Source organism: Pteropus vampyrus, unplaced genomic scaffold, assembly GCF_000151845.1.
Source record: "Pteropus vampyrus isolate Shadow unplaced genomic scaffold, Pvam_2.0 Scaffold65, whole genome shotgun sequence".
Taxonomy (NCBI): Eukaryota; Metazoa; Chordata; class Mammalia; order Chiroptera; family Pteropodidae; genus Pteropus; species Pteropus vampyrus.
The window spans coordinates 5,959,946-5,966,983 of NW_011888846.1; the positions used below are offsets into that span (position 1 = coordinate 5,959,946).

At 36.9% G+C, this 7,038-nt stretch overlaps 1 protein-coding gene across 1 annotated transcript in view; it reads right to left on the reverse strand.

Annotated features, from left to right (window-relative positions):
* The window catches only part of RABGAP1L (RAB GTPase activating protein 1 like), a 183,997-nt gene extending 177,197 nt beyond the window's left edge, over nt 1-6,800 (reverse strand). The window contains exon 1 of the mRNA XM_011361250.2: nt 6,716-6,800. The gene's annotated coding sequence lies outside the window, so the exon portion shown is untranslated. The remainder of the gene's footprint in view (nt 1-6,715) is intronic.
* Nucleotides 6,801-7,038: the final 238 nt, after the last annotated feature.

The window sequence follows — 7,038 nt, forward strand, 5'->3', positions numbered from 1 at the left end:
GCAATCAGTGCCTAGCTCTAACTGTACTACCAAACCTCACCTTACTACAAGGTATCTTGCTTTTTAAAAAATGCAATAAAATAACTATTTAACTTATTACAATGATTAATATTTCACTAAACTAGATAATCCAATTTATCATCGATATGCAATTGGTCTAAAGTACAATAAAAATAAATCATTGAGCAATATATTTTTAAATAAACTATTAAGTGTTGGAGCATGGTGTGGGTCTCTAATATTGAATGTCCACCTTTGCTGAATACAGGAGCTTTATCATGGAATCACTGTTGTTTTATTGGGGAAGGGAGGAATAAACATTAAAATCTTATAAATTAAGACATCGAAATGTCATCCATGGCTCTATGAAACACAAAACAAAATACTTGCTTCACATGTACAACCTGAGAATCAAGCATGATGTAAACACTGTTTGGTAGCAAATATTGATAATGACCTGCCATCTCTACTGACAAAGGTGATCACTTAATGAGGACAGTCTCCACATTCACTGCTTCTCTGTGGTGAACCCCAAAACAAAGCAGTTCTATGGACCTCAAGTCTTTAAGACTCACCTAAAGTAACATATGTTGAGATGTTTTCTGAAGTAAAATTATCAGTTGATAATTTAAAATAATCCCTTTGTTTAGGATTAAGCTAAAATTTCTATTCCACATGATTATTTCACATCTTTTTGTAACCAATCTACTGTTTTCCAAGAAGGCACTGAATATTCCACTGATTTTCTGAGTTTTCTTCAACGAAGGTGAAAGCCAGAAACTATTTTGAAAATCAGAAATTGCTACATCTTTATCTCTTGTTTATATGTTGAAAAGCAAATTAAATAAAAATTTCTAGCTGTTTATTTTCCTTTTAAATCAAATATATGCTAAAACACATTTAAACAGAATGTCTATTTATAAGCTATAAAACATACTGCACAACATATTAGTCTGCTATGTGTGATCGATTTGACCAATAGGACCAGGGTCCAAAAAAAAAATTGGCTGGGCAAATAATTTTTAGATCATTTTTAACCCAATATCTTTATCTCTTGTTTATATGTTGAAAAGCAAATTAAATAAAAATTTCTAGCTGTTTATTTTCCTTTTAAATCAAATATATGCTAAAACACATTTAAACAGAATGTCTATTTATAAGCTATAAAACATACTGCACAACATATTAGTCTGCTATGTGTGATCGATTTGACCAATAGGACCAGGGTCCAAAAAAAAATTGGCTGGGCAAATAATTACTAATTTTAGAAAGAACAGCAGCAGCTACCATTATTAGAGGCATTCATTCATGATCCCCTTTGATCCTCACCAAATTCAGTAGAGTAGGTATTATTTTTATATTTTAAATATTATACTAGTGAAGATCAAAGATGTTAAGTGACTTGACAATAACTACACATCTATTATGTAAAGCCTGAATTTAATCCCATGGCTACAATCTTATTGTGCTAGATACAAAATAAGACTCTTTATGCTCATGATGTAAGGTATTCAATATTCATAAAAAAAAAAACACCTTTAAAGATGATAATATTATTTCCATCTTATAAATGAAAAAACTGAAGCTCAGAGAGTTTAGGAAACTTGCCCCGGGGTCATATAACTTGAAAGGTATTAAACTGCAATTCAAATTCACAGTTGTGCTTTTTACTACCCTTTGGAATGAGTTCAGCTTCGAAAGGACAGAGAAACCAATGATATGGTGACCAAAAGAGGATATTTTTTTAAAGGTAAAATGTCTCGAATATATTTACAAGACAAAGAGAGAAGATACTAGGAAAAGTTTCCAAAGCACTGATGCAAGAATTAACTCAGAACAGGAAAATTAACTCATGGATTATGAGAAAAAAGTGATCTGGGAGTATAAAAAGACTTATTAAAAATCCACTGAAACACCTATAGTAAGGACATCACCATACGATGATGCGATATCTCTGTCTAGCATCCTATCTCCCTATCCTCTGGCATCAACGCCTCCTTCCCCCAGAAAACCCACTCCCTTGTTCAGGGAGAGCTGATCCAGCTCACCACCAGCACCGTCAGCACTCAAGACCTGGGCCAGGCCAATCAGAATACCCTGCCTTCCTGCTCTTAGTAATTGATTCATAGATGGCAGATTCCCAGATAATCAGAATCTTCCAGGGATTTTTTTTTTTTTTTAATGCAAGAACTATAGCAAAAAATGGTCCCTTTTAAATGAAGTCATAAAACTGAAAGGATATAAAGCCAGGCCAGCCAGCAGCCACGCTGCCCACTTAGCGGCCTGTCCGTATAATTAAGGCAAGAAAATTTAAGTGAAACAGAGATACGGAGACAGAGATTCCTCACAACAAAATAGGAACTCTGGAATCCAACCATGTCGAAATCACCTCTGCCCTGGACTTGCCTGTTATGTGAGCCGATAAAATTCCTTTTTAATTTAAGCTCCTTTGAGCTGAGGTTATGTCACATGGAGCAGAGTCCTGAACAACACAATGACACAAACGCTTTTATTTATATATACATACAAAACACTAGGAAGCCTCTACCTTGACCCCTCGCACTCTCTGGAGACTTTATTTTCAGAAAAACTGAGAAGTAGCTCTGCTTCTCATTTCTTAAGTCTATTGGTTAAATCTCATCCTGAACCTGTCTTTGTCTGGGGGTGCATTGAAGGATTCATAATTTTTATTTGGAAATAAAACACAGAAAAATACATAAAAGTTATTAATAATTGATTACAGAGTAAAACAGGTGAAGAAATAGAATCCTGTCAACTCTCCTCAATATCCCCGTGTGTCCCTTCCCAACAGGACTCCTAGTTTCTCCTTAGAGACATCACTATTCTGATTTCAAAGGTGACCACTTCCTGGGTATTATTTACCCTTTTCCAGCTATCTAGCTCCCTAAAAATAGACTTCATTCTCGTCTCTTAATGAACTTTATACTAAATGGAATCATATCAAAGGATACCAAATATATTTTGCTTTCTTACTAAACCTTATATTTGTAGGATCCATTCACATGAACCTGTGTAACATAAAACATTCATTTCTTTGCCATATAGCGTTCCACAATATGAATATACTGCAATTTATCCATTTTAATGTCTGATTATAATTCTAGTAGTAGACAGTCTATTAGTGTGCATTGACTCGTCTGACTATTATGGACACTGATAGTAGGACAATTGTAACGTGATTTTGGTGTGCGTGTGCACAACTTTGACTAAGGTCAAATTCCTACGAGCGGAATTGCTAGGTGTGCACGTTCTTATCAGATGTGCACCACACTGGTCTCCAAAGCAGCTGTGCCTCGTCGATGACTTTATTTTTAAAAATTCAATAGTTTTAAACATTCCGGATTATCCAAAAAGAATAGTTTTTTATAGTTGGAAAGATTCCATATATGCCAATATTAGTATGCATAAAGTAATCTGACCTTAAAAAGGAGCATGATTTTCTAAAGGTCTAAAAAAGTATGTGTTCAATAAGAAAAGTGTAAAGCTGCTTGGTAATAAATGTCAGAAAGATATTGGGTTAAAAATGATCTAAAATATTTTATATAATTTTTAGAATAAACATATAAAAAGACATTTATTGTATTTCCAATTAAGCAAAGACTAATACCATAATGATATTACTAATTATTATTGCACATTTAGCTTCAAAGGCAGGTGGACACTATCATGGTTACAAGCAATCTGTGCTACAACATTCTTCTCCAGCTATAAATGATAAATTTCTTGTAATTTCACACATAGCTAAAACAGCAACTACTGTGATAAACAATTCTTTCACTGCTTAGACTACAAGTTACAGAGCTATTATCAAAGCATCGAGAAGTTTCCAAGCACTGTGAGAAGCTAATTATTTCAGAAAACTACTTAGACAAAAAAATATTACAAATTCTAAAATTTTGTTTTTGAACATACTTTCATTTTTTGGTCTTTCTTTCCCCTTAGGCAGTGAATGTGAAATATAAATGACCATAGGTGAGAAAAAGACAATATTCCCAAAAAGAAGCAGGTTCTGACAGTGATTAATATGGAGCCGCCAAAGGATGTCTGGCAGCAAAAAGAAGCAACGGCTTATGTAACTGATAAAAAATTAGTCAGTAAGACCCTACTAACGTATCTCCCTGGAACCTGAGACAGTGTATTTGATGAATTGTTTAAGCTAGACTGCATTCTTCTACCTATTTAAACCATGGAGGCAAAATATGGGGGGAAAAAATTACAGTTAACTTCTTATTCAAATGGATTAATGATCAGTTAATGAACTATGCTAATTAAAAGAAATATCGTACAAGCTGTCATTTAAAAATTACAATAGAATGTTCTTCATTAACACTATGCTGAATATCAGTTCATCTTTCCTCAAGGATTCTGAAGGCATTTCTATACTTCCAGTTATTTTATAAGCCATGGCAACAACTGCATAATTCTACTAACGTAGAAAGTGTGAGAGCCTGGACTGAATTTCTATCCATCTTGTGACACACCCTGGAAGCAATTTAGCTGAATAAGTTTACAACAGCTGACTTGCCACGTGACTCTTATAATAGGAGAGGAGGTGATGAAAGAAACAATTCTGGGTAATTGAGTTTTCTAGTTATTTGATTCACTCTCTTTTTTTTTTTTCAAGGGAGGAGGGAACAGTAGGTGTTTACAAATAGATATAAGCTTACAACGAACTGAACCTCTGTTAAATCTCAGAACAGATATCTCAGAGAGATAGTCTCATTGAATTTTAATGAATATAGTATACTGTGTTTAACAGGGCTACAGGTTTAAAATGCTAAACTATGATGTACTCAGAGATTTCTTTGCTGAAGACAAAGCTTCACCCCCAAGGCTTGAATGTCAGCTTCTCATCAGAGCAACTGTAAAGGCTCCCTGTGAAGGGACGAGGCCTTTGAACCTTGTTGAATTCCATCATGTCACTGCGTACAGTCCCTGCCCCTTGTGGTAGGGAGCTGACTATTCTAGATATTAGATGGGTTTAGGAGTAGAACAGGTGTGCCGAGAATTTGTGGTCAAAAAGTGCTTGATAATCACAGGTAATCCCAAGAAGATGGGCTATGGATATCCGAGTGAGAAATCAAGCTCAAAGTTAAAGTGAGTAATCACAACAGAATCACCATTATTATCACTAGAATAAAGTTATCAGAACGAGGACCACGAATCTACTATAATTGCTCTGTTTCCAGAATGTAAACCTAAAAAATGCTTTCATTTTAAACTTTCTGGATCTCTCTCTCACATTTGACATTATACATTGCTTCTTCCCTATTGAAAAATCCAGAAATTCTTCAAGAATTCCTCTTCCTCATGAGCCCTCTAAACACCTAGATTCCTAGGTTCTAACCTGTTTTTCTTACTCTATTCATTCTACCTAGATGATCATCAACTCCTAACCTTTTTTCTCCATTCAATCTCAATGGATATATTTTTTTCTATCTCAGCTCAAAATACCACAGTTTATTCAGTCATCAAAGCTAGAAAACTTGGCTTGTTACCTTTGACCCTTCCCTGGTCAATTCCATCCATAAAACCTACCGATTTTGCCTCTCGCGTGTTTCTTAATTCTGTTGCTCTTTCTCTGGGTCTCGACATCTCTCACTGAGACGGCCGCCTCCTAACCGGTATCTCTGCTGCTGCTTATTTTCTTCGGCTCCACCCTCTGCATGGGTATAATAAGAATCTACCCGAAATGAACACCTGGCTGCCATTTCCCTGCTTCGAATTGGTCGAAACTGATCAACGGCTGCTCATTAGCTTTGCGGTGAAGCCCACACTTCCTGGCATTATCGCAAAGTCTTCAGAACAGTCCCTGCCCATCCGACCTCTCGCTGCACACGATTCCTACAGCGACTGTATAGAAACTGTAATTCCTTATTGTTCCTTTGATCCGCTGTGCCCTTTTGTGTTTCCATACATTCATTCACATTGTTCTTTTTCTTTAGCAACCTCTACTCCCTCCCTTTCTCGTCTAGCCTCTCCTAATCTCAACTACTTATGTCTCGGCAAAGCTACCATCTCCTCCGAAAAGTCGTTGCTGAAAGTTCTAGCAGAGCTGGGGTGGGTAATTCTCTCTGTTCTCCTACTCTGGGTATCGCTTTCACTAAGCACACTGGAGGTTAGTGAATGTCAAAAATTAATAAGAACACATAAAAAGAATAAAAATAATAAGCATGTGCCCTCTATTATCTGTGTCCCATTCTGGACCATCAGGTCCTCGAAAACACAATTCAGAAATTATTCACATTTGTAACGTCGCTTCCTAGCCCAGTACTGACCACCGATGCTCAGGAAGCATTCTATTAAATGCAAGTGGCTGGAGGGGAAGAGAACATACAGAAAGAAATCACTGAGGAGTTAAAAGTCTTCTTTGTCACATTTCCTCATGACGGTGCTGGTCCTGCTCGTATTTGGGGAGTCACATTGACTTCTTTAACTCTGGAGCGTTCTAGTTAAAAGTAACTCCAAATAAGCAATGTATTTCCTTCTAGCCAACAAAATGAATTCTATCGAGCAAACGTCCTGTTCCTGACATGAGATCTCTTACCTTCTCGCCAAAGGTACATCCTAAAAAAGATATGCCACGTGCGATCTCCATCAAGTAAATGGAAAATAAGAAGGCAGAACGAAACCAAGTAGAAAACAAAATAACCTTGGCAGCGTCACCCCGTTTATTTCACGGAAAATTACTCACATGCAGCAGCAGCACAGCAGCAAGGAAAGACTGTCCTTGACAGTACCCGATGTCTTCATCGTAGACGGAGTAGGCCTGGAGAGAAGAACGAAAGAAAGGAACCTCAGAGACAGTCCCAGGTTTGCACTTAGGCTTTAGCGCGGGGCGGGCTGCGGCCAGCTCTCGTCCGCCGGCTGTCACCACCATTTCATGACCCTTCAACCTAACTGTGAGGGTCGCTAGGGAAATTCCTTGGGGGACAGCCACCACGCCGTTCAATGTGGTGTTCATCTGGGTCCTCGGGAAAAGGAAATAAGGCTGTATGCTTAATATAAACTAACTAG